This window comes from Geotrypetes seraphini, chromosome 13 (genome assembly GCF_902459505.1).
Source record: "Geotrypetes seraphini chromosome 13, aGeoSer1.1, whole genome shotgun sequence".
Classification (NCBI taxonomy): Eukaryota; Metazoa; Chordata; class Amphibia; order Gymnophiona; family Dermophiidae; genus Geotrypetes; species Geotrypetes seraphini.
Genome location: NC_047096.1, coordinates 75,546,871 through 75,571,941, shown reverse-complemented (window position 1 = coordinate 75,571,941; position 25,071 = coordinate 75,546,871). Strand labels below are relative to the sequence as shown.

The window sequence follows — 25,071 nt, the reverse complement described above, 5'->3', positions numbered from 1 at the left end:
TTGCAAACAAATGTTGCTTTCGAAAATGATTGTAAGACATGGAACTCAATAACATTTATTTGATTAGTGATTTGCTGGATATTTGAAACGTCTGCATCCATAAGAGAAGATCAATGGTCCATGGAGCCCACCACCCAATGGCCTGTCTCGGGGCAGGATTAATTCGTTGAGGGCCCCTAGGCACACAAGTACACTGGGCCCCTCTGCCCCACCCCACCCCACCATGCGCCCGGGCGGAAACAGGAAGCTGCGTCAGAGGGAAGCTTTGGGCAAGCAGCACCGCTTGCAAAATTACAGTTCCCGTTGCCTTTCTTACCCGCGTTGCTTGCTTGTCTTACTTTCCGTCGATTGGGGGGGGGGGGTGCATTGCTGAGCGGGGGGCCAGCATTGCCAATTGGGGGGGGGGGGGCCCGCGTTGCCGATCGATGCTGGAGGGGCCCATCGCCGTTTAGAAAAAACAATGTTGATACTCTCTTTCATCAGGCCCTCCTGACCATTTTGGGCCCTAGGCACGTGCCTACTGGGCCTATTGGTTAATCCTGCCCTGGCCTGTATGGGTCATTTGGAAAAGCCCAGAAGATCCTAATAGGAAGGTCCATGCCCATTGTTCACTCCCAAAAATATGATGTGTGGTATTTTTTTTTTTTAATGGCCAAGTCAAAGAAAAATCACAAAATGTTCCATAGTACGACAGGGAAAGCCAAGCAAAACAGACAGAACAGTGGAATCGATGATCCTGATTTTAAAAGTTTATTAAAAAGTCTTCACAAATGTAAGTGATGCGAATCAGTAAGTCAATCCATATATTGCACAATAAGAATTTTGCGGTGTGGACCCGACACGGTCCGTGTTTCGGTAATAAAAACCTCCTTCTGGGGTCCAATATGATGACGCCACAAAAATAAGATATACTGAAAAGCATCCAAAGTACTGCGAGCTGAGGTACGGAACGTTGACCGCGCAAGGGGACTATGCGAGTCCAAGCGGTCCAAAATTTTTTTTTTTTTCTTTTAATAGATCTGTCCTTGTCCATACCTTATTTAAATTCAATTCAGCTACAATCTTTGATCACCTTCTTTGCCGATAAACACCACAGCTTGTCTCCAGACTGAAATATGGGGCTCCTTTTATCAAGCCGCGCTAGCGGGGTTAACGCGCGGGACTTTTCATCACGCGTTAACCCCTGCGCTGGCCAAAAACTACCGCCTGCTCAAGAGGAGGTGGCAGCAGTTAGCGCAGCCGGCGGTTTAGCGTGGCTTAATAAAAGGAGCCCATGGTTTCTAAAGCTTGATTTCAACATGCTGCCGATTACAAATTGTGGAATGTCTTCTAGCTTTAGTATTGTTGGATAAACTTAAAATGTTCCTTATTTATTTGTTCTATACCAGTGGTCTCAAACTCGCGGCCCGGGGGCCACTTGCGGCCCGCCAGGTACTATTTTGAGGCCCTTGGTATGTTTATCATAATCACAAAAGTAAATTAAAAGAGTTTCTTGATCATAAATCTCTTTAGCTATAAATTGCAATATTATTATTAAGACTTAGCCAAAAGGAAAGATTTATAAACTATAAAGAGTTTCACCTCATGCAAAATTGTCATTTCTTTAATAAGACATTAACTATTTTTTCTGAGGCCCCCGAGTGCCTACAAATCCAAAATGTGGCCCTGGAAAAGGTTTGAGTTTGAGACCACTGTTCTATACCACTCATCATTTTATAAATCTCCATCAGACCCCTTTCAGTCCCCTCTTCTTCAAGCCAGCATCTGCTAAGCCTTTCCTCAGAAGGGATTTCTTTCATTACTTATATCGTTTCTGTTGCCATTCTCTGCATTTTTTTTTCTAGGGCTGCTACAGAGCTGTGCACATTACTCCAGGTGTAATCACACCACGGATCAATAGAGGCATTATTATATTTCTCTGTTTTGTTTCCTGTTCCTTTCCAAATAAATCCTAACATTCTGTTTGTCTGGGGGTTTGTTTGTTTTTTTCTTTTTGGCCGCTGCTGCAGACTGAACTGAGGATTTATTTATTATTATTTTTCATTAAAAAATTTATACCCCCACCTAAAAAATACCTAGGCAGTTTCCAAGTAACATTCACAATCCTTTTAAAAGACAAATGCTTAGAACAAGCGCCCCTCTGAATAGGGGGGCGGCGAAGACAAAAGGGCCAAGGCCGTTGCCCAGGGGCGGGAAAGAAAAGGGGGTGGGGAAGGGGGGAAATCAGGGGCAGAGGGAAACAAGGCCTAGAGGAGCCAATTAGGGATAGGACACACAGGGGGTGGGGGGAGTAAGGGTGAGGCGACCTGAACTGAAGCGGCCCTCACCATTAGAGCGTTGCGGCATTTTGGGGGGGGGGGGGTTTCTAGGTGCGCTCTTCCACCCACGGCCTAGTTGCTCTGCCTGCCCATGTGCTCGCCCGTGCTCGCATAATGGAAACGCTTCTCAATCCTTTCACCCCCTCACAAAAATACTTGTACCACAATTATTTAGCTGAGTGCAAACTCTTAGTATGAGGTGTACCTAGGGTATGTGACACACGGGGCCAATCATTTTTTAACACCCCCCCTTCCATATAAAAAGGGATTGGAGGAGCTCCTCCCTAGGAGCTGCACCTGCGGCAGATTTCACCCTCGATAAATTCAAAACCGAGTTAAAAACTTTTTTTATTTCATGATGCATACCAAAATTCCGGATAAGATCCTTTTTCTTCCATTTTTTAACCGCTTTTATGAAGCGTCCTCCCTCCCCTCTCCTTTTTGTTCTCTCCCTTCCCCTTCCTACCTCCTTTTATTTAATTTTGACTTCAATGTAATTTTAAATCTTCCCCTCTCTCAGTGCCTATTGTATCTACTTTGTCCATGTCTTTGTCTGGTTTTTATGTTCCCTTAAATTTTTTTTTTTTATTTCTATTATTGCATTTTGTAAACTCTAATTTTAGGAATTGTGAACCGTCCAGATAATAGTTTGATGGTCGGTATATCAGATTGTAAATAAACTTGGAAACTTATAACTCTGCCTGAGGAAGGGGATTTTGGTCTCCAAAAGTTAATAAAAATGTATTAATATTAGTCCAATAAAGAAAAAAAAAAAAAAAGATTACCTTATTTCCATTTGCTATTTATAAACATTTATCAATACAGCTACAATACTACTTTATTCCAAAGCAAAAAAAATCAAATGAAATCTTTCTTCTACCTTTCTCATTTCTGCTTTAATCATCTTCTTCATTGTCTTCTATCCATCCAGCGACTGTACTCTTTTCTCCCTTCCATGCAGCATCTGCCCTCTCTCACTGCCCCTTCCATCCAGTATCTGTTCTTCCCCCTTCCATATGGCATCTTCCCTCAATGTTCCTTCCATAAACTGTTTACCCTGTACCCCCTCTCTCCTTTGTACATGATACATTTCAGCTTCACCCCCCCCCTCTGTTTTATCTGTCTCCACCACATCTCCCCTATGCTCTGGCAACTTACACCAGCCATTGACCTGCCATATGTGAGTGTGCCTAAATTTTGGCACACCTACATGGCTTTGCACTAGTATTCAATAATGGCTTAGGCGTGCCCCGAGGCCAGTATAGAATTAGCAGTAAGCATACCCCACTGTGGTATCTACATTTTGGCTCCAAGTTATTGAATTGCTCCCACAGTCTCCAAGTGTCTATATAGAGGAGAGTGTGGTGCAGTGATTAGAGGTACAGCCTTGGCACCCTGAGGTTGTGGGTTCAAACTTACATTGCTCCCTGTGACCCTGGGCAAGTCACTTAAACCTCCTCTGCCCCAGGTACATTAGATAGATTGTAATCCCACCAGTAGAGAATGACATGGGGAGAAATTTTTCCCTGTCCTCACAGGAACTCAATTTCCCCGTCCCATCCCCGTGAGTTTTGTTGCTGTCTCTGTCTCTACCCCATGTCGGTAAGATCTGCCTTAACTGCACAAGCCTCAAACACTTATGGTTTTAAAGTGTTTGAGGCTTGTACAAATGAGGACAGAGCTTAGGCATTGGTGGAATGAGGCATTATGACATCACAATCGGAGCTCTAGAATGTTGCTACTTAGGATATTAAAGTGTTTGAGGCTTGTGCAGATGAATACGGAGCTTGCAGGAATGGGGCAGGGACTGGAAAAGAACTCGCCGGGATGGGATGGGCAAATGAGTTCCCACCGGGATGGGGAAAAATTTGTCCCCATGTCATTCTCTACCCACCAAGACAGATAGGGAAAGTGCTTGAGTAGCTGAATGTAAACCATTTAAGCTATAAGTGCTATATAGATACTTAAATAAATAAAATAAAATACTAGGTGTGAAATAGGAGTCATCACAGCTACATTGACAACATGGACATTTATGTCCGCTTCAGAGCGAATGTAAATGTTAGCAGGTGTTGTATAAACTAGTCGTATATTTTGCAACTCTGCCCTTGCTTCACCCATATCCAGCAAAGAACATGCCAACTCTTGTTACGCTAACCGCTTTTTACCACATTCTCTGGAATTGAATTCCAGCCCTTCGTCACACATTGACCCCCAAATTCTATATACTGAGCCTAAAACGTCAGCACTGATCAGACTGGCACTTAGCTTCCACTATATGTAGAATTACACCTAGTGGCCATACGCAGCATAGCATGTAGGCACACCCATTTAGGTCAAGGAAAACCAGGCCTAAATACCCACGCCTAAATTGTGCGTAGATTGGGTGTATTCTAATCTAATGTGCTTAACAATTAGGAAGTCCCCCAATCTGCTCTTGCTCTGCCCCTGGCCACGCCCACTTTGTGTGTGTAATTGCTAATTAGCACCAATTAGCTTCAATTAGATGCTAATTGGCAATTATCAGCACCAATTGGCTTATTAAACAATTAAAAGCTGCATATGCAAATCAGCTATGCGCACCAATTTGGGCGCATATATAGAATTTGTGCCCGAGTGAAGAAATATTTTCTCTAATTTGTGGTTGTTAAAAATTTACTATTTAGTACGGTGTATCGCAAACTGCGTGCCACGGCACAGTAGGGTGCAGTGGCGAGAGTCCAGGTGTGCCACGAGAGGCTCGTCCTGTAGGCGGGCGAGCCGGCACCTGCGCCTCTCCGCAACTCCCCACCGGCATAGTAGTTTCAGGGATAACAAGCTCAGAGCCCCATCTGGAGGGCCTCCGCGCATGCGTGTACATTGACGTAATGATGCCACACGAGCGCATCAGCCCCCCCTCCTCCAGCCGCAGCCCCCAGTTTAGCGTGCCGTCACTTGGAAAGGTTTACGAGACACTGACTTAGTAGCTTCATTGCATATCCCCTAGTCCTTGTATTCTTGGAAAGAGTAAATAAACGATTCATGTTTACCACTTTCACTCCACCTTTGTCGTATCCTCCCCTCAGCTGTCTCTTCTCGAAGCCGTAAAGCCCTGGCCTTTTCAGCCTTTCTTCATAGGAGCGTTTGTACTTCTCTGTATCTTTTCTAAGTCTGCAAAATCTTTATGATGCGGGGACAAAGGCATTACAATATTCTCAGCTTTATTCTCCAGTCCTAATTATTCCTAACATTCTGTTTGCTTTCTTAGCTATCATTGACGGTTTCAAAATACCATCAACAGTGACATCCGAATCCTTTTCCTGGGTGACGATTCCTGATGTGGAACCTTGCATCGCGGAGCTATAATTTGGACTCTCTACATGCATCAGTTTGCATTTTCTCACATTACTGATACATTTACTACTAAAATAGGAAGTGGCAAGCAATAGGGAAACTTCAAACAGTTATCTATGCAAGGCTTGAAATTTCCGTTCACCGATGAGAAATGCAGGCATCACCCATAGTGTCAATAGTTAGTATATAAAAGGGATATAAGCATACCCTGGATATAGAGGGAATTGTGTGAAGTACAAAGGAGGGAGAGAGTGCATTTTATATTTTCCGTAACTTGATTCTGCCTCTGTGGGATTTGCCATCTCATAAAAACAAGCACTGAGTTTGGAGATGCTCAGTCTCCTGAGAGGCAGCCCTCTCTTTATAATAAGGTAACTTCACAGCTGCTCTCTAAGTAACAGAAACATCAAAGAGACTAAAAATTGCTCCATCCAGATCAGAGCCACAGCCACATACCAGGGATAATCTTATCAAAACCCAGTGCATTCATAGGACAGCAACTCTCTCCGATTACAAGGGACTCACCCCATGAACGATTCTGTTTATGTGTGAATAGTGTCCTTCAACAGCCTGGAAGCTCTTCACAATCAAGTCTGTATACTCATTCACCTCCACTGTTCAGCGATAATAATTCCCCATATTTGCCGAGACCTGAGAATCCTGAAAGCTAGACAAGATATGTATTGTTAGTCCAATTAATAACAAGTGGGGAAAGCATGCAGAGCGTGGCTTATGAAATTCTCTCCAACCCTTCTTTGTTTGTGTGTTGGTCTATCTAGATGTTTGTAGATGTTTGCCATGTTTTTTTCCTTCGATTTTTGTGTCTTTGTGAACTACTATAAATTGTTCTAAAATATATTATGCGCAGTTTTCTACCCAATAACCATGTTGTTAGGTGCCATCGGTTCGTGTTCAAGTCCTAGCGACTTCATGAATTATAGATCTAAAAAGAAATCAGTTTTGTGCTAGTCTCGGTAAGGTTCTCCAGCATCGTCCCCATGGTTGTTTTCAATATGTCCAGCCTTCTGACCGCAGATCTTCCTCTTCAGCTGGTTCCTTCGATCTTCCCAAACATAATGTCCTTCTCCATTGATCTTTCTCTTCCGACGATCATAACTTCATCATTTGGGCTTCAAGTGGCGTAGCTGGTTTGATCTCTTTCAGAGTCAATTTATTAGTTCTCCACAGCACGCACAAAATCCTTCTCCAGCACCAAAGCTCAAATGAGTCATCTTCCTTCTGTCTTGATTCCGTAGTGTCTAGCTTTCGCATCTGTAATTTACCATACATATTGGCAATTTTTGTCTGGCTGAGGTCTTTGTCCCAAACAACAAAAAGTGGAGTGGTAATAATTTCAAAAAATATTTAAATATTTTCTGCTTGTTGTAAATATGGTGGACTTTATGCATCCAATCAAAATATCGAGGAATATAAAAATTAGCTCAGCATTCAAACTCAAATAATTAATCCAAAAGTGCTATAACTCAAAAATATATCACAAAAATATAATCGTAAAAGTACATAGAAAGAATAATAATAAAGATAAATATATATATATGTAAGTGAATGTGCTCAGCACCCCTACACACCGGTCACCCTGGAGAAGAGGAGACTTAGAGGGGATATGATAGAAGACTTACAAGATCATGAAGGGCATAGAGAGAGTAGAGAGGGACAGATTCTTCAAACTTTCGAATAATAAAAGAACAAGAAGGCATTCGGAAAAGTTGAAAGGGGACAGATTCAAAACGAATGCTAGGAAGTTCTTCTTTACCCAACGTGTGGTGGACACCTGGAATGCGCTTCCAGAGGACGTAATAGGGCAGAGTACAGTACTGGGGTTCAAGAAAGGATTGGACAATTTCCTGCTGGAAAAGGGGATAGAGGGGTATAGATAGAGGATTACTGCACAGGTCCTGGACCTGTTGGGCCACCGCGTGTGCGGACTGCTGGGCACGATGGACCTCTGGTCTGACCCAGCGGAGGCACTGCTTATGTTCTTATGTCACTCAGAATAAAGACCAATGAGTATAAGGACCATCACTGCAGCATTCTGTCCTTAAAGAAAGCCTCCACAAATCTAGCAAGTGCTATTAAAATATAACCTTAGTTATAAGGTCTGAAAGAGGACTCTATCATCCAAACATATTTATGCATCACCTAGATAAGATTTTAGACTGTGCTGGGGAGGAGATGGCCGTCTTGGTACATGTGGATACCAACGACATAAGAAAATGTGGGAAGGAGGTTCTGAAAGCCAAATTTAGGTTCTTAGGTATAAAGCTGAAATCGAGATCCTCCAAGGTAGCAAGAAATGCTCCCTGTTCCACAAACAAGACTCAAAAGGTAGGCAGAGCTCTGAAGTCTCAATGTGTGGTTGAGACAATGGTATAGGGATAAGGAATTTAGATTTGCTAGGAATTGGGCAACATTTTGGTCAAGGAGAAGCCTATTCCATAAAGATGGACTCTACCTTAACCAGGATGGAATCAGGCTGCTGGCATGATTTAGAGCGAGGGATCCCTAATGAATACTATCAAAACAGGACATTCAGGGAATTTCTAGAGAGAGGTTTCAACAAAGATGAAAGAAAATTCAGAATGTTTAAGGGGAGTGCAGAGTAGAGGTTGTAAATTACAATCTGTAGTGTCTGCATACGAATGCTAGAAGCCTAAAAAATAAGATGGGAGATTCACAGTATATAGCATTAAACAAACAGGTAGCTATAATAGGCATCTCGGAGACCTGGTAGAAGAAGGATAATCAATGGGACACTGTGTTACCAGGGTAAAAATTATATTCCAGTGATAGGGTAAATCCAATTGGAAGGGGGTTGCACTATATATTAAAGAGGAATTTGAATCAAACAAAAGAAGAATTCTGCAGGAAGCAGATGGCAGTGTGGAATCATTACGACAGGGGTCTCCAAAGTCCCTCCTTTAGGGCCAAATCCATTCGGGTTTTCAGGATTTCCCCAATGAATATGCATGAGATCTATGTGCATGCATTGCTTTCAATGCATATTCATTGGGGAAATCCTGAAAACCCAACTGGATTCGGCCCTCAAAGAGGGACTTTGGATTACCCTGCATTACGAGGTGGTGCTGAAAGGTTCTCAGCCCAACCAACCAACTTCCTAAATTCGTTTATTTTGTCACTGTAGCTGAAACTATATTTGCCAAACATTTTGAAAATTAATTCTTTTGAAATTTTGCTATTATCTTCTATTTATCATCTGTAAATCATTCCCTGTTTATTTAATTGCTGTAAACCAAGTCGAGCCTTCTCAGAATGATGACTCGGTAGACAAAGTTAAGCTTTAGTTTAGTTATCTTATTTCATTAAAGGCCAATTTGCAGAAATGAATTTCTTCGTTTTGACCCTGTTTCAGATTATTGATTGGAGTATATCTACGTCATTCTCTTGTTGGGCTGAGAACTTTTCATCAGCTCCTAGTAGAGTGAAGAGTTTCAGTCTCTGGAAACCAAAGTTGAGATTCTGATGTCATAATGTTTCATTCCACCAATAAGAGCCAACCTCATCAGTGATGTCCTAATGGCTCGATTGTCCTATACTTGGCTCACTTTTATTACATACGAGGGGGTGCTCACCCAACCAACCTAAATTCTGAGTGTTATTTTGCCACTGTAGCTGTGCCAATTTGCAGAAATGAAATTCTATGTTTTGACATTGTTTCCGATCATTGATTGAACCTTCTCTTCGTGTTTGGGCTGAAAACCTTTCATCACCGCCTCGTGTGGATAGAAATTTCAGGTGTGAAGGGAAAGAATATGGTGTTGGGCTATGTACCGTCTGCCAGGCCAGAATAAACAAATGTTAAGAGAAACGATGAAAGGTAGTAAATTTGGCAACAGTATAATGGTGATTTCAGTTCTGAAAGCTTGAAGTGCAGATGGAGTCAGCTCTGCACAGACATTGAAACAGTGTGCAGTGAAACAGGGAACCCCCATCAGGATTTGAGAGCTCTTTCGATTGTGGCCATCTTGTCAAATCAAAAACAAAATCACTTTTTAAATGGTGGGGTTGTAAAAAGTCTAGAAGAGCGCACGGCCAACCTATTATATAGGTTTCAATGTGGTGAAGTTGGAATTTTTGACACTCGATATACTTCTTGAAACAATATGGAGGTTTTTCTTGACCAGTGATTGAAAGGGAGCCTCTTGTTGACAGTATTTCGCTCCTATTTAAGTGAGGTCTTTATCTCCCATTATTTATTTTTTTTAATACTTCCGACTTTCACATAACATCATAAGAATAGCCATTACTGAGTCATCAAGCCCAGTAGCCCGTTCTCACGGTGGCCAATCCAGGTCACTAGTACCTGGCCAAAACCCAAGGAGTAGCAATATTCCATGCTACCGATACAGAGCAAGCAGTGGCTTCCCCCATGTCTTTCTCAATAACAAGACTATGGACTTTTCCTCCAGGAACATGTCCAAACCTTTCTTAAAATCAGCTACGCTATCTGCTCTTACCACAACCTCTGGCAATACGTTCCAGAGCTTAACTATTCCAGTGATAGGGTGAATCCAATTGGAGGGGGGTTGCACTATATGTTAAAGAGGAATTTGAATCAAACAAAATAAAAATTCTGCAGGAAACAGAAAGGTTCTCAGCCCAACCAACCAACTTCCTAAATTCTGAGCGTTATTTTGTCACTGTAGCTTAACTATAGAACTATTAGTTGGATCTTGTTTGCTGGCTTTTCAGTGACTTCAATTATCCCAATATTGACTAGATACATATCACACCACGGAGTGCTAGAAAGGTAAAATTCCTGATGACTGCTTCTTGGAGCAACTGGTCCAGGAACCAAAACAAGGGAAAGCTAGTCATTAGTAGAATGCAGGACTTACCCCCTCTTCTACAAAGCCGCATGGTAACAGCCCCGAAGCCCACCTCCGACCTCTTGAAAAGTTTTGTCGGCACGAGCAGCATCTTGCACCTCCTGCTCACACTGGCCTCAGCTCCACTCAGATGTGACGTCCTGATTCCATGACTAGGAAGTGGCATCAGAATGGAGCCAAGGCCAGTGTAAGCAAGGGGTGGAAGATGCTGCTTTTCAAGTTTAAATTGGGCATCACTACCTTTAAGATCTTGAGAGGGAGTGCCCCCGACTACCTAACAGAGTTGGTCATCCTACTCCAGGGTGCCTTTAACAGGTATTCCACCAGAAATATTTTCCACTTAAAATTCCCAGCAAGCAACAATATAAAGTCTACCAGGCAAATTATTTTATCCATCCAATATTAATTAAGAAAATGCTGAAGCCAACCACCACTTACTCTACTACGATCTTGTGACCACTGCGTCAGGTTCAGAAAACTTCTAAAAGCATTTCTGTACCAAGACAGGGAGCAAACCCGGAAGTAACTGAAACGGTAATTGTAAAAGCACATTTCTAAACAGCCTAATGCAACTCCCCGGACAAAACAAAGAACCAGCAATGACCTACTTGTACCTATATTATTGAACATAAGAAATGCTGCTGCTGGGTCAGACCAGTGGTCCATCATGCCCAGCAGTCCGCTCACGTGGCAGCCCTTTGGTCAAAGACTAGCGCCCTAACTGAGACTAGCCCTGCCAGCACACGTTCTTGTTCAGCAGAAACTTGTCTAACTTTGTCTTGAATCCCTGGAGGGTGTTTTCCCCTACGACAGACTCCCTTAGAGCGTTCCAGTTTTCTACCACTCTCTGGGTGAAGAAGAACTTCCTTACGTTTCCCCTTTTAACTTTAGAGAGTGCCCTCTTGTTCTCCCTACCTTGGAGAGGGTGAACAACCTGTCTTTATCTACTAAGTCTATTCCCTTCAGTACCTTGAATGTTTCAATCATGTCCCCTCTCAATCTCCTCTGTTCGAGGGAGAGGAGGCCCAGTTTCTCTAATCTTTCGCTGTACGGCAGCTCCTCCAACCCCTTAACCATCTTAGTCGCTCTTCTCTGGACCCTTTCGAGTAGTACCGTGTCCTTCTTCATGTACGGCGACCAGTGCTGGACGCAGTACTCCAGGTGAGGGCGCACCATGGCCCGATACAGTGGCACGATAGTTGTAATGATTTACCTGTACTAGCAACTCTATTGAATGTTGTGTCTGACCGTCCTGGGTAACTGACCCAACCTCTTGTAATGTAATCTGACCTTGAACTACATAGGTAAAAGCAGAATAGAAAACCTGATTAACATATCAGTTACAGAATGTATGAAATAAATGGCTGGGGCATCACCCCTCTGCCAGAGGCAGAATACAGGCAAGATGGACCTGGTAGTTCTTAAGTTCTGCACCGGGGGATTTTTTTTGGAGGGGAGGGGTGGGGTATATGTTCACTCATTGAGCATCTAATGTCAGGCAGTGTGTACATACTGAACAGCAGCTGGTGAGGGATTCACCGCTCCTCCCCCCTCCAGAGGGACAACGACTGTCACAGCCAAAAGCAGCAGCAGCAGCCCTGTCAGACCTTTTGCTGTTCTGTGACAGGAAAGCGTTAAAAGCAGAGGTAATCTGTAAACATCCAGGAACACCTACCTGCTACTGCCTAATAGGGGCGAGGGGGGGGGAGAGATTAGAGGCAGAGGAGCTGACTGTGCAAAGCAGCATCTGAGCAACAGATCGTCTTCAGCCTCCGTACCTGACTGTGTCCCGTCTTCCCAGCCCAGTGCCTGGCACCTGTCTCTCCTGCACCCCCCTTCCTAGCCCGGCAGCCGGCAGAGGATTGCTCGGAGGAGTTTGAGGATGAAGGGGAGCAGCGTGTGAGACGCCGGCAGCAGCCGAGCATCGGCAGCATCAGCACCAGACATCGGGAGAGGAGGAGGAGGAGAGCAGAGAGCAGGACCATGCAGCTGACTCACTGTTGCTTCATCTTCCTGGTCCAGGGAAGCATTTATCTGGTGAGTCCGTTTCCGAGTCTTTGCTGATGGAAATCGCTGGGTTTATAGGATCCTATAATAACAAGCTGCTTATAATTTGGGGCGAGTTTAAGAGCCTGTAGGAAATGATCCCGACAGGATCATAACTTCTGCAGAAGACTCAATGCTGGTGCTTTAAGTGACTGGAGGCACCAACGAAGAGTAAAGGAGTGAGAATGTGGGTGCAAGGATCTGGTCCAAGGAAGGTTGGGGATATTCTTTAAGTTTCATGTTCCTGAACTTTACATTTCGGGGAGGGGAGGGGGGGGTCATAATTTGTGAGTAGAAGGCACAGTGCTTTTCGTAGAGCAAAAATGAGGGAGACAAATGGGTCAGAATAGACAGAGGGGTGTGTTAAGCATGCAAGGGTAGGAGAGACAGGGTCAAGAATGGGGGAAGTATTTGGATCAGTAGCTGTGAGAAGCAGAGGTGTTAGGAATTTAGGGAAGCCTAGCTCAGTTTGGGAGGTGTATGGGTTGTGTACTGACCGTCTTGTTTGTCAGGGCTCAGAGAATTGAGGGTGAGATGTGCCTGAATCAGAGATGGGATGTGCAATCTAGATATCAGAGGTGTGTAGACCTTATAAATTGTGGTTTGTGGATGTAATCAAGTCTTTTCAAAAATACAGAAATCAGTAACTTTTCAAACCTTTTAAGGCTGTGTGCAATTCACATTATGTTAGGGCTCTAGGAAGCAGTGCAGTCTAGTGAACTATAGAAAGTGCTGTAAGGGGTCTTAAAGCTCCCAGATGGAACCCCTCCCCACCCCACTGCAGTAGGAAGGGTCATGGTGCTTGGCCCTTGACTTATCTGTCCAAAGGAGACATTGCAATATAAGAAAAGGAAATAATTTTCATAATGCAGAGGACACCAGGCTAACTGGAAATTTGTGTGTGTGTGTGTGTTTTTTTTTTAAAGTTAATAACAGTCACAAACTTTATACTAATGTCTCTATTAACGGCAAAACGGGATAGATCTCAGCCAATTTAAAAAAAAGCTAAGGCTAGTCTAAGGCATAATTTGAACTAAAGTAATAAAACCCTTTCTTGTAAAAAAAACCAAAAAAAAAAACCCAACAACAAACAAACCCCAACACAACCCTTTCCCATAAGAAAAGTTAAATAAAATGACAATCGGCAATATGGCTGCCTGCCTTTTGTTCCTGCTTCCGTTCCCTAGTTAGCAATTATAAGGCGGTAGCCCTCAGGATAGCAGAATTTGAGTCTCTGCCCCTCAGGTTCGCTGGGGCTTTGACACGCTGCAGCACCATGGACAGCTCCGTAGAGGCCGCTCCCTCGCCATCGTGCGACAGCGGCCCCTGGCGGCCACACACCAGAAGGCCGTGTCCCCAGTGTCAGAGGGAGCCCACAGTCCTAGCCCCAAACTGGTGCTCTTGCAATGGTGATTTGCCCAAGGAGGGGGGAACAGAGAGATTCATTACAAATGGAGGAGAAAACCTTTGGATAATTGGGAGTGAGGGATCAAAAGGGAATTATGCGAGGAAAAATTGATGGAGAACTGGCAATAAGTGCTTCAGTCACATTGCAGGCAAGAGGCTGGGCCTGGAACCAACCTTTGATGTCTGGCCATTGTAACTTCCCAAAGCAGACGAGCGGAAATAGTAGCGATTCTCCCTGTTCCCGTCCTCTGCTATTCTGTATTTCCCATGAGATCATCTTCCCAACAAAACCAATCCTGCGCTTGACAATGGCCGATTGGGGTCGCTGCGAGAAATAAGTCTAGTTCATTCCCAGCTCCTGAAACCTTTCTCAAACCTATATTTAGCAGTAGCCTTGCTCAAATCCCCCAGTAAGAAATTCTACCGCTTGCTGAAAATGTACATTCTTGCATTTGTTTTAAATCTTCTATCAGTTAATTGATTCTTTTCATCCTGGTGATATTTCTGCATTTACCACTATTCCCGAGTTCATAAACTTCTCTCCTAGGCCGAGCCCTTAACTGCTTTAGTTCATCAAGGAGCAGAACCATACTTTTTATCATTTTTGGTTTCCTCCTCTGATCCTTTCCAGTTCTCCTATAGCTTTTTTTGAGATGCAACGATTAGGAGTGCATGCAGTACAAAAGTATTGTGATCATTACTGATGATTTGACCCTTGCTTTAGAAATAAGCAACTAGACTTGTGAGTACTGTATAAGGTAGCCGAGATCCTAAAAGCCCCATGGGCAATTTAAAATTTTACAAAAGCAATATGTAAATGATTATATATGCATGTAAGTCTATGCAATGATAAGAACGCGTGTTACATGACATGACTCAGCTGTTAATACACGTTTGAGGGCGGGTTTTGGTGGAATGTGACTAGACTCATAACTTCACTTGTTTCCTGAACCGCTTCTACATCTTCTCACCAACTCCTGGTCGTCATCAATCAGAAACATCAAGTCATTGCTTCTTCTCCTCCCCTCCCCCCAGAGGAGTTAGATACAAATGCATGTTTAACTCTCTTTTCACCAACCTTAGCACTAAGATCTAGGACAATCTCCCAAGATTCATCAAGACAGAACCAAACTACCTCAAACCTAGTGCAACCCAGAAATTGCAGATTAGATTCAAATTACTTTATCTTCAGGCCTGGCTTTAGCAACTGCGGGACCATGTGCAGACCATTTCAGTGGGACTCCTGGCCTGGACCTGCCTCATCTAGCCCCTCCCTGCCTAGCCCCACCCCCTGATGACAATAATTTTTTAATTTGTTTTAAAAATATTTTATTTATGAAATTTCAAATAAAGACAAATCAAGAAAAACTAATTGAAATAAGCACAATGCTATCACAGGAAACCTAGTATCAAACACCCCCCACAAATCAGCCATATGGCTATGCCATTGATACAATATAAAACATATATGATGCACATATTCAAAAGCTAATATATTCCAATTAATAAATTCAAAATAAAATCACCTCTCTCTACCTTTGTTGTCTAGACATTTTGGGCCCGACATTCAGCACTATTTAGCCAGCCAGGGATGACTCCCAGCACGCTAAATAGCACATAGCAATATTTAACGAGATAATTGCTATCTCCCACTGAATATCCGTCTCAGTGACGTGCTATGTCGAATGACATAATAGCCAGTCACTGCCACTATTCAGTGGTTTGCTGGGTAACTTCAGCAGCCAGGTAGAGCCACCTGAAAAGGCAGTCTATCTTTGGCCATTAAGACAGCTAGCTATCTGTTGCATATTGGCCTAGCCAGCTATGCCTCAGCCAGCCAAAGATAGATTTGAAATTCAATGCTGGTTGCCGGATATAGCACCAGTATTGAGTTTCTGGTATCACTGTGCAGACCACAGGATATCACCTGCAACCTCCTGTATTCTGAATGAGGGAAGTTGTTTTTCCATCATCTTGGTCCCAGTTTTTCTTTTCTGCTTTCTTGTCGGTCTTCTGCTAATTCACTTTCCAGTATCTGCTGATCGTTTTTCTTTTCTCCTCCTTTTTCTCATTTCATTCCCTCACTTCGAGAGAATATAAGCGTAGCCTGTTCAGACGTTCTTCATATGGGAGATCAGGACTCAAAGATCTCCCATATGAAGAACGTCTGAACAGGCTACGCTTATATTCTCTCGAAGAGCGCAGAGAAAGGGGGGACATGATAGAAACATTCAAATACATCACGGGCCGCATTGAAGTGGAGGAAGAAATCTTTTATCTTACGGATCCCACGGCGACAAGAGGGCACCTGCTAAAACTCAGGGGGGGGGGAAGATTTCGTGGGGACACCAGGAAATACTTCTTCACCAAAAGGGTAATTGATAGATGGAATGGTCTTCCACGCCAGGTAGTTGAGGCCAGTACAATGCTCGACTTCAAGGGACGATGGGACCGTCAGGTGGGGTCGCTCCAGAGGAATGCTTAAAAGACAGATTCTGGAGGAGGGAGGGTTCTTGAGTGGGCAGACTTGATGAGCCGTCAGCCCGTTTCTGCCGTCATACTCGTTTCTATGTTACATGGCCTTGTCAGTCATGCCGTTTAATTTGTTATCGGGCACCACTGTGTAACCTTATGCAAATCCTTAATGTGTCCTATAGTGTTTACGCTGATGGCATTCATTTCTTTTTTCCCGTTGAAGATTCATTGACATTGGTGGTTGAGTTTTTGAATGAGACCATGAGGTGTATTAAGGGGTGGTTGGATAATAACAGGTTGAGATTGAATGTTGACAAGACAACTCTGATGTTCTTATCTAGGGACCCACAGCAGCATCGATTGCTAGTGATGTTGCTTGATTTAATGATTGACGTGTCATCTGAGATACACTACCTAGGAGTATTTCTTGACACTCAGCTGTCATTTAAACACCATTGTGGGGAAAACATATTTCAAGCTGTGGATGTTGCACAACTTGTTGGCTTACTTTTCTTGGGGTGATTATGAACACGTTCTTTAAATAGTTATGATGTTGAGTCTTGATTATTGTAATCTTGTCTTGCTTGGAGTGCCCTTTACTATAGTGCATAAGTTGGAGGTAGCTCAAAATTCCATCATAAGAATGTTTAGATTAACAAAAGGTGAACATGTATCTGCCTATTATATAAAGTTATATTGGCTTGAGATAGATTTCCATGTCCGATATAAGCTGTTGGTAGTTTACCAAAGTCTGAATACAAATATGCCCAGAATAGGGTGATTTTCAAACCATGTTGTTAAGACATTTTTCTGGTTCAAAAAAATGGGCATGTTTGGCACTGGTTTTTTGGCCATCTTTGCAAAACATCCAAAATTGAATTTGGATGTCGTATCAAAAATGCCCCTTCTAGGCACCTGTACAATGTCTTTGTACAATAAGCTGAAAATAGGCACCCTCTTGCCTTCCTAACTTAAGCACAGTATTTGATAAAATCAGCTTCCATTTTTGAGATTACTTCTTCTTATAGGCATCACTTTATGCTTGTCCATATTAAATTTATTTCGATACCACATTCCTCAACCGTGACCCTATCTGGGATATCATGACTAAAGTCACCAGAAACAAAAAATGAGGTTTAAAATGAATTGTTAGGGCAAACGATTTGTAATATAGTACAACAATCCAACCCCATCCTTTTATATGAAATTTTTTTTAAAAATAAAAAAGTTATAGAAATTCAAAATGAAACTTTTTCAGACTGCTTGTGGACCCACGATAGACCATTCTCAACATTTGGATCTGCAACTTTAGCCATGTTTTCCCAGAGATGCTTACAGTTTTGCAAAGTTTTCCTACAATTCCTTGGCGCTTACTTGTGTTGTAACTACTTTGAATAACTTTGTGTACCTACAGATTTGATAACATCCCTTGGTTTTCCCTTTCCCATATTCTTAATGAGTGTTAATCAATACTAGATCTACTAGAGACACCTGTCCCAGGGTGGAAGTTTTGGTGGAGTAGAAAACAGCAATTGTAGTTAATGGGAACCAATGAGAGCAGTTGCCTACTTGAAGAGTTAGGCCCTAAACTGGCATTTTGGAAATCTACTAGAAATGGTGTTAGAATTTATGCCAGAAAATCAAACAGGATGCTAGAAATTAGGAAAGGGTTGGTAAATAAGTCCAAGAATATTATAATGCCTCTGTATTATTACAGGGTTGAGTATTGCATTCCATTCTGATCATTGTATCTCAAAAAAAGATACAGTGGAATTAGAAAAAGTTCAAAAAAGGGCAACCAAAATGATAAAAGGGATGGAGCTCTTCTTGTATGAGGAAAGGCTAAAGAGTTTAGGGCTCTTCAGCTTGGGAAAATAAAAAAAAAATCATTCAATCACTCAACATAAAAGGATGCAAAGCAGAGGCTATTCCTCCATTCCTACTTGAAAAATACTTTGCTAATTTTGCCCCATTCATCTCACATTTTATCACCCAATGTCTAAATATCCCATTTTTTCCAAGGGATTGGAAACATACAACCATCCATCCCATCATTCAAAATCCCAAATCACCACATCAGGACTGTAACAACTTTCGGCCCATTGCAAACTTACTATTTATTGCTAAACTAACCGAGAAGATAGTATATCATAAAATCCTAAGCTTCATCGAAAAAACTAATATTCTTCACCCTAATCAAATAGGATTTTGGCAACACCATGCCACTGAACATTCACTACTCAGCTTGACCAATTCAATCCAATACTTTCTTGACCAACACAAATCGGTAATTCTTATTTCATTAGACCTATCGGCCGCCTTCGATACAATAGATCACCAACTTCTCCTGAACAGATTATCTGCGGTAGGTATCAAAGAACATGATCTTGAATGGTTCTACTCCTATCCTAAAAGATTGAACTTACACAGTATTGCTTAACGGTATTTCCTCCAAAACTTACACTAGCAATTATGGCATCCCTCAGGGTTCAATTTTATCACCGCTGTTATTTAATATTTATTTGGCCCCACTTCTGACATTGTGCCAATCTATAGGCTTTACATCCTATGCCGACGACATTCAGCTACTTCATTCTTTAGATCCCACAAACCCCACTGAAATTCAAGCCATTAACTAAAACTATCCAAGACCAAAAACTGGCTCAGAGACAATATGATGTCCTTAAGCACATCCAAAACTAACTGCCTACTCTTTCCCTGGAAGGAGGGCATACAACTGTTAACCCCAATCTGCATTGATAGGTTACGGATCACAGAGGTATCCACAACAAAAATCCTGGGCGTGATCATAGACAGCAAGCTCAATTATCATCAGCAAATCAGTGCCATGATCAGAAACTGTTTTTATAAAATTTGACTGATCAGATCTCTTTCTAGCTTCCTGGAGCCCTCTTCACTATATATTCTAATTCACTCACTAGTTATCGCTACAATTGATTATTGCAACTCTCTCTATAAAGGAATTATGTAAAAGGGAATCAGACGGCTACAACTCATTCAAAACACCACTATTAAAATTATTAGCCGCACAAAAAAATCCGACCATGCCACTCCATTATTAAAATATGCACACTGGATATTCTATATCGTATCACTTTTCAAAATCACACTCCTCACTTTCAAAGCGCTCAAATCCGGACTACCAGCTTTTATTGATAAGCTATTGATTCTGCGCACTCCAGCTAGAATTCTAAGATCTTCTTCTCAAAATTTAATTTTTGTTCCCTCTCTCAAAACTTTGCATATGCGACGTACCACTTCATTTGCCGTTACAGCCCCCCAAATCTGGAACTCCCTGCCCTCTTATCTGAGGGAAGAATCAAATATTGATAAATTTAAAGGAGCATTAAAAAGCTTCCTCTAGAGCAGGGATGTCAAAGTCTCTCCTCGAGGGCCGCAATCCAGTCGGGTTTCCAGGATATCCCCAATGAATATACATGAGATCTATTTGCATGCACTGCTTTCATTGTATGCTAATAGATCTCATGCATATTCATTGGGGAAATCCTGAAAACCCAACCGGATTCCGGCCCTCGAAGACCGGAGTTGTCCACCCCTGCTAAACCCTCTTGTTTTCTGTTTGTCTGTGGGTCTTGTCCGTGTTTGGGTTCTCGTTATTTATTTTCATTTTGGGGATCCCTTCAATTTAAATTATATTGTATATTGCCTAGAATGTTAATAGGCGATTAATCAAATTTTTAATAAAATCTTGAAAAATAGATGGCTAAGGGAAGATATGATGGCGTTCTACAAATTCCTGAGCGATATAGAATGGGTAAAATGAATCGATTTTTTACTTTTTCAAAAATTTCAAAGACTAGGGGACACTCAATGAAGTCACATGGAAATATCTTAAAAACAAACAGGAGGAAATATTTTCCCCTCAATGACTAGTTAAGCTCTGAAACTTGTTGCCAGAGGATGTGGTAACAGCAGTGAGCATATCAGGGTTTAGAAATGGCTTGGGCAAGAAGTAGACGTGGCAATGTGGTGCTGGTTCTTGTCAAGTCCATACAGTGACATTTCTGAATCTGCAGTTGAACTGCTAGAGCAGGGCTGCCCAAGTCCAGTCCTTGAGATCTACTGGCAGGCCAGGTTTTCTGGATATCCACAATGAACATGCATGAGAGAGATTTGCATTCCGAGAAGGCAGTGCAGGCAAATCTCTCTCATGCATATTCATTGTGGATATCCTGAAAACCTGACCTGGCTCCGGCTCTCGAGGACTGGAATTGCTTACCCCTGATCTAGACCAGTAGCCCGTCCTCATGGGGCCAATCCAGATTACTAGCATCTTGCAAAAAAAACAACACAAAAACACAAAAAGTAGCAACAGTCCATGCTACCAATCCAGGGCAAGCAATGGCTTCTCCCATGTCTGTCTCAACAGACTATGGACTTTCCCTCCAGGAAATTGTCCAAATCTTTCTTAAAACATCTACTTTAATCACTCTTACCATAACCTCTGGCAATGCGTTCCAGAACTTAAGTATTCTATGAGTGAAAAAAATATTTCCTCCTATTGGTTTTAATAGGTTTTCCCTGTAACTTCGAGTGTCCCCTAGTCTTTGTAAATCTTGATACAGCACAAAATCAATCCACTTGTTCCCATTCTACACCACTCAAGGTTTGTACACTTCAATCCTATCTCCCCTCAGCCATCTGTTTTCCAAGCTGAAGAGCCCTAACCTCTTTAGGCTTTCCTCATGCGAGAGGAGTTCCATCCCTTTTATCATCTTGGTTGCTCTTCGTTGAACCTTTGCTAGTTCCGCTATATCCTTCTTGCGATAAGGTGATCAGAATTGAACACAATACTCCAGGTGAGATTGCATCTTGCTTATATTTTGAAAAGTGTTTATACAGTATACTTGAAAGGTTTATTATTATGTTTTTGCCTCTTTGGGAAATCTCAGCTCAAAATCTCTATTGGCTTCTCTTATTCTAATTTATTCTTTTCTATTTTCCTCAATAGAACCAGCTTTCTATTTTTAAAAGATATCTTTTTGGCTTTAGCAGTCCACTTTCATAACGTTATTTAGCGATGTTGGATTTTTTTTTATATCATTTTTATTAGAGTCAACAAGAGAAACAGGCATGACACATCACATGATGATATATGCAAAGAAAAACAGGAATGGAAAAGTACATTACAAGAGCCGCCAACATCATATACTGTACCAATAACATGTGGAATATATTTTATCTAGGCTTCCGAGATGGCTTTTTTTTTTTTTTAAGAAATCCATCCACCACACAGCTCATACAACTACTCTTTCTAGTGACCTTGTTAATTTCCTCATTTAATCAGTTTCTCTTTTTAAAATTAAATGCTCCTATGGTAGCTGTATTTATCACTTCTCTACAGTAATTATGCCAGATTTGATTACATTGTGATCGTTATTGCCAAGATGCTCCAACCATAATTATACCTTGTACGAGTTCCAGTGTTCCACCGAGAACTATATCTAAAGTTTCATTTCATTTTATTTAGTTCTTCCTCTCATCTGTTTCTAGAAACTTTAACTCCTTAGCACGCCCTAAGGAGACATTTCACACGGTTGATATTAGAGTAATTAAAATCTCACATTCTTATTTTGTTTCTGATTTTAATTGACTGTCTAAATACTGCTAGCAGTCTCTCACCATCCTGGTCAGAGGGATAATATTATTGGCCTACATCTATGCTTTCTCCTGCTATGCATGAGATTTCTATCCATATAGGTTTCAAACACAGGGCTCCAGCAGTTTTAGCGCGTGGTAAACGCTGACACCTCCATAGAGCTTGTGTTAGTATTTTTCATTTAGCATGTGGTTAGTGTGCGCTAATCTTTAGCGTGCACTAAAAACGCTAGCACACCTTAGTAAAAGGAGCCCACGGTGTGTTTCCTGTAGAATTTTAGTCCTACATGTCTGCAGGACTTTCAGAATTGGGCAGTAATATATTACCAGTAATATGTGACTTTTACAAGTAATACATTATTTTTCACACGTAATGTATCTGGACTGGTAACGGTAACATATCAAGTTTCAAGTTTATTCATTATTTGATTGATCGCCTATCATAATTACTAAGCGATTTACATATACAAAAAATACAGGATAAAACAATAACAATAATATAAATAAAAATAAAAATATAAAAATCATTTAGATACTTGACAAATTACTACAGGAAACACTAGGATAGAGGGGAAAGAAATACAATTTATAATAGGAAAGGAGAGAACATTGAGGGTAAATTACAAAAGGAAGGGGAAAAACAAAATAAATTTGGAAATAATATCTTCAGATGACTGGTATGAATGGTAGTAATAAAGAGCAATTAGCATTTCAATTAAGTATTGAAAGCGTCTTTAAAAAGAAAGCTGTTAAGTTGGCTTTTGAATTTATCAAGATTTTTCTCTACCCTTAAATATAGTGGGAGAGAATTCCATGTTTGTGGTGCAGTAACGGTGAAGATATATTGTCTACGGGTATTTATGAATTTAAGAGTAGGAATAACCAATAATAGCTGTTCATTAGATCGTAAAGTTTTTTGAGAAGAGTATGGAATTAAGTCTTTATAAATAAATGATGGAGTTTTGTATAGCAACGATTTAAAGGTGAGTAAAGCTAATTTATACAATATTCGGTGTGCAACTGGGAGCCAATGAGCCTTTTGCAGTAGAGGGGTGACATGATCAAACTTTTTGGCCCCCATAATTAATTTAATAGATGTATTTTGGATAATCTGTAGTCTTCTGATTTCTTTTTGGGCCATTCCTTTGAATAAAGCATTACAGTAGTCAATTTTTGAGATGATCAATGAATGGATTAGTATATTTAAAGATTTGGGACAGAGGAATTTTGATATAGAGCGGATTTGACGTAACCTGTAAAAAGTAGTTTTGACCACATAGCTAATGTGGTCGTGATAAGTTAAATTTTCATCTAGGTTGACTCCTAAAATCCTGATTTTGTTTATTTGTTTGAGCGCAATTCCCTGAATATTGATAGGGACCAGTATTTTATGGTTTTCTTTCCAGGGAAAAAGTAAGGTGTTGGTTTTATTAATGTTTAAGGACAGTCATATTCCTGTTTCCTAATGAAACTAGTATCTGTTTTAAATTACTGTTGGAAAGTAACTTACTCAGTGGTTGTTCATACTTTTAAAATATTAAATATTAAAATATAAACTATTAATATAGTAGTGATATGTTGCCAGTAATATATTACTTCTTCCATTACTTTTCTTACCCATTTCTTTAATTTTTTTTTTTCCTTTCCTCTCAGATTTTGATTTATTGTCTATTGTTCACTGCTTCATTATCTTCTCAGGACAGATGTTATATTAAATTATAACAAACAATAAATCATAACATACTACTGAGTTACATCTTATTAGCACAACTCTAATGACTTTTTATCATATAGGACTACTTCACTGTCAGTCGAATGTGCTCTATCATTTTGTACCCTGGTATCACAATGTCCCACTGTTTATCTACTTTCCATCCAGGTCTCTGAGGTGTTTAATCAGTCTGTACAAGGTGCTTAATCAATCTGTGAGGAAAAATTCTTAGACTCCACAAGAAAAGGGATCAAAAAAGTGTACGAACAACGAGCAGCCACAAAACAGCATAAAGGCCTACAGAAGTGGAATTCATTCTTTATTCACAAAAGACCCGACACAGTCAGTGTTTCAGTGGAAAGCCTGCATCAGGGGTCTAAAATATAAACAAATATCAATGCAATGCATATAAACACATCTCATCTCACATTCAAATATGTCAAACATTTTTTTAAAAAATTAAACCGATAAATCAAATTAAAAATCTCCATAAAATGCATGTTCAAAATGAATCTACAAAAAAAAAAAAAAAAAAAGAATTCTAAACTAATACTTAGGGCTCCTTTTATCAAGGTGCGGTAGGGTTTTAACGTGTGGAATACCGCGCGTTAAACCGCCTGCCGCGCTAGTCTTTAACGCCTCCATTGATGAGGCGTTAGTTTTTTGGCTTGCCGCAGGGGATAGCGCGTGATGAAATGTCTGACGCGCTAGACCGAGTCCTCAACCAAGAGGAGCTCGACTCGGTTAACAATAATGTCATACATAATACATAAACTTGACAAGGAAAAGTAGACTGAAATAGTTCTTTTCCAAAATGTTTAGCAAACAAAAAAAAAAAGGTTTTCAGAACTTTCCGGAATAAAGCAAAAGAACTTAAACTCCTTAATGTAAGCGGTAAAGCATTCCAGAATTTGGTTAATTTAAAAGCAAAAGAATGACGGCTCCTTTCACGAAGGTGCGCTAAACGTTTTAATGCACGCTAGCCGAAAATCTATCGCCTGCTCAAAAGGAGCCCTAAATCTCTTAAAGGTTCTGTTTTTACCACCGAGAGAAGGAATTATAAGTTTTAATTTTTGAGAATTTCTGGCAAGATGAGATCTATGAACATTCCAGTCTAAAGGACTCAAAAGTAGCAAAATGCATGAGAAGCCAAATAGAACATACTAATTAAAAAATACCCATACAGTGGGACGTTGTGATACCAGGGTACAAAATGATAGAGCACATCCGACTGACGGTGAGGTAGTCCTATATGATAAAAAGTCATTAGAGT

At 41.1% G+C, this 25,071-nt stretch overlaps 1 long non-coding RNA gene across 1 annotated transcript in view; it reads right to left on the bottom strand.

Moving 5' to 3' along the window:
- The window catches only part of LOC117347683, a 60,744-nt gene that overhangs the window by 8,809 nt on the left and 26,864 nt on the right, over nucleotides 1-25,071 (bottom strand). Inside the window, exon 2 of the long non-coding RNA XR_004536818.1 lies at nucleotides 6,177-6,318. This is a non-coding gene — a long non-coding RNA (uncharacterized LOC117347683). The remainder of the gene's footprint in view (nucleotides 1-6,176; nucleotides 6,319-25,071) is intronic.